The 11,954-nt window shown below is 41.9% G+C and overlaps 1 long non-coding RNA gene across 1 annotated transcript; it reads left to right on the top strand.

Moving 5' to 3' along the window:
• Nucleotides 1–269: 269 nt before the first annotated feature.
• On the top strand, nucleotides 270–7,642 carry LOC115596923 (uncharacterized). The gene is made up of 3 exons (XR_003986974.1): nucleotides 270–352; nucleotides 661–733; nucleotides 7,595–7,642. It is a non-coding gene; the product is annotated as an uncharacterized LOC115596923 (long non-coding RNA).
• Nucleotides 7,643–11,954: the final 4,312 nt, after the last annotated feature.

Below are 11,954 nucleotides of genomic sequence, written 5' to 3'. Positions count from 1 at the left end.
AAATAATCAATAAACCATCATACCTAAACAACATTTTTAAAATCATTACTTCTGTAACTTCCATTGCAAACATTCCTCTTCTGCCCTCTGGTAAAAGTTGTGATTTGCTCTGAAAGGGAGTGCATGATTCATGCAATGTTAAAAAAAATACTATTTACAGCTAAAAAAGTGATAATATTACATTGCTTTGCATTACTTCATGATGTACTCTTATTTTGAAGGCTTGTAAGAGATACGCTATGCATTATGGGATACAGACGAGTTGTTGTAAACAAGTGAAGCTGTGATGAACATGATGGAGGATTTCCTCGTGTCTTAAACTTCGTCTAGACACCTTCGAAGGCGATAAGTTGTAAGTTTTGGTTGTTTGGCACCTTAAAGCACAAGTTTAAGTATCTTAGATGTATTTTCTCTTAATGCTAATCTAGAAGTGTTTTAGCCTGTTGTTTGACCGTGTTAGCATGCTAATAGCGTTTCAAGCCTTTTTTTTTAACCACATTAGCATATCAATTACGTTTACCTTTCATATTTGCATATGACATAGCACCTGTTGTTATCTTAATGGCTAACGTTAGCACCTATCACCTGTGTTTTAGTCACTCAGTAACAGTTTTTATGCTAATAAGAGATATGTTCTCTCTCTTTTTGTTTCTATAACAGTTTTACTCAAAGTCTTTCACCTGTCGTACATGGAGACAGTAAATAACGGAGCAAGGCGCTCGCTTCCTGGCTCGTGAGTTTGGTTGGCTGTTTATCTACGTTAACATAAGTTGCTTACCAAGTTTACCAAGTTAAAGGAGCTCACCGTTAAAGTGAAACTCTCGCCAAAAAGCAACTGAGGCTTTATTTGTGATTGAATACGAGTCAAACCTTTGTGTAAAAGCATAATTATGATGGATGAGCCACTTTTAAGATTTACCGTAGTTTCGTTTTTGGGCAAGCTAATTTTCAATGGAGTGCTACGGGCACTTTTACGCTAGCATCAAAACTGATGAAACTTTGTTGTAGTATCACCAGGGTCTCTACACATGAACACGAGCATTGAGAACATTGTTTGTGTACACAGAGTTTAGGCTACTAAAAAGAAGGTTTTTGGACAACTCACGTTTAGGGATGGGTACCGATACCCGGTACCATAATGGCACCGGTGCTGACAGAAACGGTAGTAACCAGACCGAAAAGCAACGCAGATTTCGGTGCTTTATTTCGGTGCCACTGTACCTTTAATTACACCCCCCCCTGCGCGCCGCTATTCCCGTTCCGCCGCTACACGTTACGTAAGTTCTGCGCCTGCTTTGAGTGAAGTGAATCTACAATGCCGAAGGCAAAACGCTCGCGAGTTTGGCTCTACTTCACATCAAAACTCGGCTACCTGTAACAAGTGCTTGAGGACAGTTTTTTGCAAGGGAGGTAACACCTCGTAGGCTATTTGACGAAGCATTTGTCAACGCATAGCATCTTTCTAAAAGCCGAGCAATGCGCCGTCTTTCATCGCCTGCGAGATCCGGCACCGAGCACATCTGCTGCCGCCAACGGAGCTAGCATCCTTGCTGAAGAGAGTCCCAGCCCTGCCAATGTCGAGGACACCACGGTTGACAAGCACAGCAGCCTTTCTTCATGCGGTGAGTAACTCAATGTGTAATTTAAGTCGAGTTGGTAACACTAGAACAGCCAACACGGACGTTTTGACCGTTTTCAAATGTATATGTGCAAGGGAGACTGTGAGGTTGAGGAGGATGAGATGGACAAGCCAGAAAAACATGTAAGTTCAGAATTTTTGAATCAGAAGAACCATATACCACTATATTCTAAAATTGATCTCTTTTTTTTTTTTTTTTTTTAACAAGCCTTACACTTTTTTGTTTTCCAGCCAAGAAAGGACCAGAGGAAGTCGGACTTGGAGCAGCTGTTTGAGGATGAGGACAGAGAGTTTCTCCAGGCAGCTTCTCAAACAGCCAGCAGTGCCCCCTCCATCACAGAGCAGGTGCAGAAGGAGCTGGCCATCTACAAAGGTCTGCCTGCAATTTCCTCTGGACAAGACCCTGTGGCCTGGTGGTGGGGTAAGAGGGATACTCTCCCCAATTTATCTGCCCTATCAGATACCTACTTGTGTGTCCCAGCCTCATCAATGCCCTCCGAAAGGGTTTTCTCTTGCGCTGGGCATGCCATCAGCCAAGAGCGATGCCGCATATCGCCAGAAAAGGCCAACATGGTCATCTTTTTGCAGAAAAACTGCTGAAAGTTTAAAGTTGTGATGTTTTTGCATGTTCTCTGTGTTCTGTATTTCTGCTCATTTTGATACTGCTGTTTTTATCGTGTTCTGTATTTCTGCTGGTTTCGATACACTGCTGTTTTTATTATGACATTTTGTTGTGAATTTTATTTTATATTGGTTAATTTATTTCTTAGTCTTAGTTGTATTTAAATGTTATATATTTTTTTAATTTAAATTAATATTCTGTTCAACTTGCACTTCACAAATTGCCTTAAAAATAAAAAAAACATTGTTTTTGGACAAATTTTGTATGTTTTCCATACTTTAAGCACGGGTTCGAGCACCGTTTAAGCACCGGCACCGTTTCAAAAGTATCGGTTTGGCACCGGTATCGGATAAAACCTAAACGATACCCAACCCTACTCACGTTAGCAGTAGCATCTCCGGCGCGCCGCCGTCATGGCAGACAAAAAGTGTCGGTCTGTGATAACGTGAGTTGTCCAAAAATCTTCTTTTTAGTAAACTCTGTGTACACAAACAATATTCTCAATGCTCGTGTTCATGTGTAGAGACCCTGGTGATACTACGAGCAAAGCTTCATGTTGTGTTGAGCCTTCTTACTGTTTTAAAAATACAGATTTTGATGCTATCGTAAAAGTGCCCGTAGCACTCCATTGAAAATAAGCTCGCCCGAAAACAAAAATGCGGTAAATCTTAAAAGTGCCTCTTTGGTCATAATTATGCATTTACACGAAGGTTTGACTCATATTCAATCACAAATAAAGCCTTGGTTGCTTTTTGGCGAGAGTTTCACTTGAAGTCCTGGTTTCACGCTGAACACCAACAGCAGTCGATTATTCTTCGTGTGATGGCATGAACCAACCGTGATGTCCGTACTGTAACGGTTCAGGACAAATGTACCGTTACACTCACTAGTTAGTATTGGTCATTTGTTTCGTGTTGAGTTCTGGATCAGGGTGGCAGCAGTGGATACTGGATATAATGGACATCCTTGATAACCGCCAAAAGAATCCCAATAACAGTTTTTATATTTTATGGTGCCATACAAAATTGAAATCTGGGGCTCCTTACAGTGCCGAAGAGGTCAACACCGCCGTTAGTTCATTCTGTCTCAAATACATGGCGCTAAACGTCCGCTAAAGCGTCCAGGTCTTCCACTCGAAGCAACGAGCTGAAGTGGATGTGTCGCCTAATTTAAACACTGATTGTGATAATGGCATCAAATTGTTGAATTTGTAAAAAGAATAAATTATTTCAATGATTGTTAGAGTTTCAAATCAGTTTAATCAAATGTGCTCTTGAGACGGAAATCAAACGTGCTGCAACACTTAGCGCGTATTCAAATGGAAACGCTGTGCGAGCTCAGAGCAATTAAGTTTGTTTTCCTTTCATGAGGAGGAGTTCTCAGTGAATAAGATGATGCTTATTACCTTATTTTACATAAATATACGGAAGGACAGCGTCTGTGTCACAGCTTCCTTGTTGAACTGTTTGATGGTTATTGATTGAATGCAAATGGAAATAAACACAGCAAAGCTTAACAATTTGATCAAATAGGCGTCTATTTGTTGGTGGTTCAGTATAATGGTGGAATTAATCTCGGCTCTGCGACGTGACATACGGGAGGCTCTAATTGCTGTCAGGGAAATGTCATGCTTATCATCTACGAGGCGGGAATCTGTGAAGATTTTCTCAACATGATGTGTCCCCGTGCAGATACGACAGCATGCTGTTATTTCATGCTAAGTGAGCTGGATATTGTTAAAAAAGCAACTCTCTGCTGGTGCATTATGTCAACTCTATAGATCAGTTTAGCTTGAACTCATCAATCTCAGAGCGTACACGCTGCCAATACGGCAACAGCAGCGTGGGCTGGCGGTGAATTTGTCATCGTATGATCCATAGATATCTGAGCTGTCCTCTCCCACACAGTCACGTAGGAGGCACGGGGCAGTTATGAACGACACCTTTAGGCTCGGTTATTTTGCAGTCTCGTAGCGCTGCGAGCGTGTCCATCACTTCTGTCTCAGTACGTCTCAGCTTCAAATGAGGTCTGTGCACAGAATCAGAGTCGGAGTGCTCGGACTGGATTCAAAGAACATTTGAAGAACCGCTGAAGCCTTTTCGTTAACGTTTGTTAGTGTCTTCGGTTTACACCAAAAGAAAAGCCAGCTCACAAAGACGAGAACAAACCCTGCCAAGATTTTTCTTAAATATGTAAAATTGTCTCGTCTCTGAAGCTGCCAGAGCAGCCAGACTAGAATCTGGGGCATTTGTCTCGAAAACAAAGAAAAGATGTGAACAAATAAGTCTAAAAGTTTTGAAATTATATCTCAAAACCAGTACAACTACATCGTAAAAAGTCAAATTCTTTCCCAGGAAAGACTTGATCAGTGTCAAATCAATACATTTTAAGATAATGGCATGGTTGTTTATTTTTACAATAATAAAAAAAAAACATTGTCATAACCATGATAGTCTTAAATTGTCTTAAAAAAAGGCTCTATAACTTTTGAATTTATCAAACCCAGAAAAAACAAAATGATACAAAAACGTGGGTGCTGTGAATTTGTTCATCCTGCACGTGACTTCCAAGTATTGTGTCATCAACCCAGATATGCTCAGTACAGACGGATAAATTGTTGTGCAAACCAACAAATATGTCGTCCTAAAAGCTAAAATCTGTGCAGACCAAACAAACCAGCTAAAACCTTTTCATCAAATGACTTCAGGACGGTGTTCACTGTGTTAACGCGCTGGTGCTACTTTGTTTAACCTTGTGGAACAATCTGTTCTGAAGCCTTTTTTATATTAATCATTAAATTGGGTTTAATAAAACTGGCATGCAGTAATAATTCATCTACCATGCAGAGTGCTGTTAGGGCCGTCCTTGTAGGAACCCTGAAGATGGCGGGCGTGGGTCCCACGGGTATGTTCATCCTGCCCTGTTGTGACTTGAAGACGTGAACGTCGGCCATTTTTTTCACTTCAAAAGGTTTTCTGTGCAGCAGTGGGTGAGTTTAACAAGGTAGACTTGTGCTAACTTACTCTGATGAGTAGAACAAAGGCAGAGGGAGACATGGAAAATATATATTTAAGCAGGTTATGAACCTGTGAACATGAGACCTGACGGGGAGCAATTTGAGTATCGGTGCTTATACCTGGGATGTGGAGAATTATTCTGCAGCTCTGTGGGTTGTTGCTGCTGGGCATCAGTTAAAAGGAGCTGCTCGTGCCTCTGCAAAGGGTTGAGATCCAAGGACTTTGAAATACGCTGAATGGCCCGGGGCTACTGGACATCGGGGGGCGTTTGATTTGTCTCTGTTAGGATATCGACCACCGGGTTGGGTCAGCGCAGCAACACAGTAAAGCCTTTCATCCATCTTCCAACCTTTCTCTGGACCCCAACTCTTCTGCCGCAGAAATGTAAAGAGAAGAAGAAACAAAATAAATCATTTTGAGTGAGTTAAGCTTGGATAGCAACCCTGTTGCACCTGTTGGCGGCTTTACCCCGTGACGCTGTTTCCTTTGACACATCACGACTTTGGTGAGAAAGAAACCTTGTGTCTACTCATTCTCCTCAGTTTTCTGTTTTAATCCCTTCATTCTCCTTTATCTCCTGTTACAGCTCTTACTTTTTATTTTCAAAACAACTTTAGCGTAACGGGGTCGCCTCTGGTGCTGTCTTGTTCGCTTAGCTAAGCAAAGAAAGACTTTTGTGTTCCACTAAAACTGCACTTACTTAAGTGGTAAACAATCTTCTGCTTACTGCGGGTTGGAACTGATTTGCTGAGGACACTTAACTGTGTGTGCCTGTAATGGCAGATGATTCTATCAAAATCGTTAGAGGCCTGAAACTAAATGTCATGTCATATCCTGCTGCTAAATTCCAATGCTGGTGACTGGCACAGCTCAGCATAGACATCAGATTCATACGGAACAGTTAATCCCCATTTTTTTTCTGCCCAACAGAGCCAAACTTTGGTCTTTTCTGTCTACAGCAAATGCAGCAAATTCACGCATTTGTCCATTTACCACATGTTATGCAGTAGCAGGAGCAGGGAAATGGAGTGCAGGCAGCTCATGACACGGCACATTCCCCACTCTGTACCAATCTGGAGTGAAAACCACGAACACCACGCTCAAGTCAGCACTGAAGTCAACCTTCACAGCACACCTGTACAAATTTTTGTCCAATTAACTGACAAAACAAGCCGTTAGTTTACAATTTAACTTTCTATCGACTCACTGTACAGTTTGTGTGAGATCGGGCCACAAACTGCTGCCACACGTCTTCTCTGTAATGAAACAAGAAAGAAAAAAAAGCTTTGCAAAGTGTTAATAACACCACAGCCCGAGAGTCCAATGTAACTGACTCTCTCAATCAGCCCTGACTTTTTTTTTTACAGTTCATGAACTTTTCCCTTTTTAACACCCCGGTATTTCCTGTCTCACTTGTCCCAATACCTGTGGCAAGGGAGCTGAAAACCTGCAGCATAGGAGGAAAGGACAGCAAATATTGGAAGGTATGGATGGAGAGATGGCGGTAATCCTGTTAGCCAGCTAATCGCCGTTGATACAAGGTCCAGGGACGTACGATGTTAGACACAGGAACCTGCACCCTCAGCATCCCCGCTGAGTGTGTGTGTCTCCGGAAGGGAGGGGCCTGCAGATCCATTACCCATTATCATCCGGGCTCTTGGGGATTACTGTGGATAAAGTGAGAGAGAGGCAGAGAAAAGGAGAGAATGGGGACTTAGCCTTATTCCCTGCAGCTTTTTGCTCTGCTGTCCAGCTCACCACACAATAATTTGGCTGACAGCGAAAGCTCAGAAGGAAGGAACGCTTTAGGAGGTGCTGTAGCCAAAGAAACAGTAATTGAAAACTTGATTAAAATACTAAATAAGTCTGCAGCATGCTTGCAGTCAGACTCGCCATCTCAATGTCCTGCATTTAATCCAGTCTGTCACTGAAGACCAAAATGCGATAAATTACTGACATCAGTAATCATATTTGTCAGCGGTGGTGGAGTTTCAATATTCATCATGCGGGTTAGCAATAATTAGCTATAAATGTGTCTTACTGGAGTTAAGTTTTTCATCAGATGCCTTTGGTTTGAATTAGTGCCTTTTTTCTGTTCTAATAACTGGATCAGTAGGATATCGACACACCAGCATGATTTTTTTGGCAACCTAAACTAGTTAAAGATATAATTTCTGCAAAACGTCTAGACCTGTGTTATATTTTGCTGAGCTGTGTATTTGTATTGTCCCAAATATTTCCAAGTTTCAAACCCAGAGAATTCCAAAAGGTTACTCAAAGTAACTGTGTGTTTCATTTGGTCACCTGTCACTACAGGAGAACTTCTGTGGGAGAGAGGGAAGAAGTCAGCGAATGAGACTTAAGGTAACAGGAATAACAACATTTAGACATTACCTCCATGGTGTGTTCAACACCAGCAGAGCAAAGTTTCACCTTGCGTCTCCCTTTCTTCTTTTCCCCTCTCCTCTCTGTATGAATTACATTTCCCCTTCAGCCAGCAGTCAATATTACAGAATATAAACACCTGAAAGTGGGAATCACGTCCGTGCATCACTGCTGCAGTCAGGTTGATAAACAGGAGCGAAGATAAATCCACTTATATATCCCAAAAGCTCCTCCCCTGTCAGTAAATAACTCCAGATAAGATCAGAATCCGATGTGTTTATTCCTCCAGAAGTTCTGGCTCTGCACGACTCTCTCCTCCAGATTTTACATATTTTGCATCAGAGAAGCACCAAGACGTGTGTTTTTCATTATGCTTCGTCCTTTTTAGCCACGCTAGCAGTATGACTGTGAGGATGGAAATGTTGGTCGGTCAATCACTTTCCTCACCACTGAAATATTCACTGACTCTACTAACGTCATCATCAGCCACTACTTTGGTTTATGATTGAATACCAGAACTAATGACATACGCATCAGCCTCAGATGTATTTTCTCTTAAGTGATAATTAACAAATCCAGCATTAAAACCTGCTGCAACCTGACAGTTTATGTCTCCAGTCTAATGCTGCCAACACTGTATGATTCCTCTCAAATAACACTCCGTATTGTTGTACACCATCTCCACATCGCAGTCCCATAGGCACAACCCTTACTGAAGTGTGTGTGTGTGTTTCAGCTGGGCACATCAAGGACACACACACACACACACACACACACACACACACACACAATGGACACTGACTTATAAAGAGTGTTTACATCAAACCTGAAATTATTCCACAAGTGGGAATATCATTTGAATAAATGAATAAGGTTACTCGCTGCTGTTCAGCATGACAGTACAGGCACGTAAAGCTAAATATTACATTCATATTTCATGCGTTTGAGCCGTGTGCTTGGCGTACCATATTGCAGATTTCAAGGCTTTTAGCAAGTCAATGTTGCAGGGGAGGAAAAGAAAATCATGACCTCTTGAGGTAATCAGTCTGCAGGTAATGTAGTGCAACTGTTTGAATAGTAGCCACCAGAAAAAAAATGTAGTTTTACAGCATGTATGTGAAGCTAACGTAAGGCTGTGATATCTCCACAGATTTGGAAAGCAGAGTTTAATCTCGCAGAAGCTGGAAGCCTATTATGTATGTTCTCAGAGTTATTATTCAAAATGGATTTTGATAACACTGACAGAAGAAAAATGCTGACAGACAGGCTGTGAGCGACAGGCACACGTGTGAACTAACAAAATTGGGTTTCTGCAGAGCTAAAATGCAGATTTTAATCAGCCTGTTATTACTGTAAATGTTAAGTTAAGCAGATGAGACATTGACGCTTGTGAGTGCGAGTAGGACGGAAAGCTCGACTATAAAAGTAGTTTTAACTGTCTTCACTTTGCAGATTCTGTCTCCCAGCACCTCTCTCTAGTTAATCCACCTTCCTCTCACCTCCTCTTGCGCCTTTCTTTCCATGTGCCCTCATATCCTTCAGCAGAAATTACTCACCCAGAGCAGCCTCCCACATTGAAAAGGAGAGTGTTATGAAGTTATTGTCAGATTTGAATGGCACCTTTCCTCCTCATAGTAAAGAGTCCCTGGTGTATTTTCGTTTGATTGGCTGAGCCAGGATCAGCCGATCTCACTTATATACCAGTGCCTTTTTCAATCCTTGTCCAACTATCGCCAATTTCCCTGTAATTATGATATACTAACTGCTGACTTTGACTGCTCCGAGAGGAGAGGAAAGTGTAAAAATTACACAAGATAGCTGCAGAAAATTGAACTGACTCACTTCCCTGTCTTGTGTAAGATGGCGCCATCAATAAAATTAGCTGTGAGACAGGCGGGGGACAGGGAAGCCAGTTGGTCGGAAGATGTGATGAGCTGAAGTTACTGGTAGACTGCCAATCAGTGGGGAACTGGGTCGTCCTCTCCATTACAGAGAGTTGAGTTATGTTTAACATTATAATTTAGCACTCCAAATAAAGACAAATGGTTTGTGCCATACTGAAGAGAAAAAAAACAGAGGTGGTGCAAGAGAGAGATAGTAAAATCAATGTATACCCTTCAGAAGCTCGTGAGGTCAAAGCAGATTGTGTTTGCAGTCAGTAGCCGCCAATTTGCCCGTCCTTTTGGCGGCTCGGTCCGCGGTTTTAGACAGAGGCCGGCAAATTGGGGGTCTGTTTTGGTCCGCTGATTTTCCACCTCGGAGTGTACACTTATTTCCGCCTCGCCTGCTATCTAAAAACAAGGCGGAAATGTGCCGGTCTCTGCTTGAGGTGGGCGGAGGTGTCGATGACGTGCACTGTTGTGCGACCCACAGCCGGGGAGTTTTAAAACCAGGAAACAGCTGATGACAGCAGTCAGACCATCATTTCACCCCTGGACTTCAAGATGAGCAACTGGACAGCCGCTGAGATCCAGGAGATGCTAGCGTCTCCTCGGTCTCTGTAGCTGTTTGGTTGTGTTAGCTTGTTGTTGTAGCAGCAAGCTAGGAACGGTCCCTACTTTCAAATTAAAAGCCCCCCGCTAAAAACCCAGTTCTAAACTCCAGTGGGGTGCAATGTCAAGCTCTTATTTTGAAGACAAATTCGTTGTCACTGTTCCCAGCCCAACTTCGAGCTTCACGTCACGTCACGTTTACGCCTACCTCAGAGGCGGCTTTTGGAAAAGAAGGAATATTACGCCTCCGTTATAGAAAGACAGGCCGACACATTGCCGCCCTTACCTTGGAGCAAATGTGCCGCCTTTTCTATCTAAAAAAGGACTAGTGTGACGTCCTGCTTTAGACAATAGGTATGATGTCATCCCAATATCAGAGAAATCACAAGGGAGCTGTCCAACATGTATTTGTACCTTGTGTCTGGTTTATTCAACCTACACAGAAATGTAAATATGCCAGTTTGATGGTTTTAGGGGATGTTGAATGTTGGTAATATTTCTTGGCAACTACAGTTTGGTGTAGTTACAGTGCTCACAGATTCCCAGAGTCTCGGCATCATGGTAAGGTTGCCATGTTTGGTACCACAGTGCCTGTACAGACAACCAACCAATCTTATATTGTTTAGAAACATGCAACGTAGCAGACGATGCTGCTTCAAACTTGGTTCCAAATCTTCAGTATTCTTTTACCTAGTTGTGGAAAAGTCTAGTTTAGTGCTGATGTGTCTATACGGCCTACATAAGCTAAAAAAAAAGGGATATCAGCAAAAGAACTGGCTACTTCTGCAGGATTGTCATAGCTCTTTCTTAATGCCTGTCACAGAGTCGAAATTCAACTTATCCAAGTTTGATAAGTCATAAAATAAAAAATATTTTTATGGTGGAGTGCTGAGGATGAAACGAGGAGTCTCACAGCCTGAAGAAAGAAGCTGCTCTGTATTCTAGTGGCAGTAAAATAGAGTTTACACGACTCAGAATTAGTTTGGGATATTGGGATGTACTGTATGTGCATATGTATGTGCTCAGATATGCAATAAAAGTCAGATGAAATGTGTTGCATATATATTCACAAAACACCAAATAATAAATCTGACATGTCACAGAATAAATAATCACTAAAGTATCCGTAACTCATTTTGAGACGTGTACTGTGTCACCATTGAAAAGTTCCTCGCAGTAACCTTAAACATTAAGTTCTGTGCTGAATGTGGGCAGTGTAGGATGTGAAGCTCACTGAGTTCAGGTTGCTGGTTTGTTGTTACGTCTGACGGGTCGACCACACACACACACAACTTTGCTCTTGATTGAGGCTGTGACTTCACTCAACAAAGTCCAAGGCGAAACCAAGATGTAAAGTTAAAGTTATTCGCCCTTTCGCTTGCATGGACTGCCAGTGAACGAGAAGTGAATACACACCGAGCACAAACAGACATTATGAAGGTCCAGGTGAGCACTGAGAGTCAGCAACTTGAGGAGAAATGAGTCGCATTAACGTGAGCGTACAGCCTCATCTTGAAGGAAACTCTGGGGTTTAATGTAGGTCATCATCCAACATCTTCAACGCACCTTAAAATTGTCTCATTTGCAGTATTTTGTTTTCTAATGAGACTTAAAGTTCATTTCCTCCTTCATAAGATATAATCAAGTGTGAAATTTGATCCTATATTTCTGAGTGAGGAAGATGGGAGGGATTCATTTTATAATATAGCACAATTACATTTTTATTTTAACTTTTGCTCATCATTATTAACATCTACACTCACGTACTGGTCAGTATTTGGGTTTCAAAGGTTAAACTT

The sequence above is a fragment of the Sparus aurata genome, chromosome 15 (genome assembly GCF_900880675.1).
Source record: "Sparus aurata chromosome 15, fSpaAur1.1, whole genome shotgun sequence".
Classification (NCBI taxonomy): Eukaryota; Metazoa; Chordata; class Actinopteri; order Spariformes; family Sparidae; genus Sparus; species Sparus aurata.
This window is presented reverse-complemented; position numbering and strand designations above follow the sequence as displayed.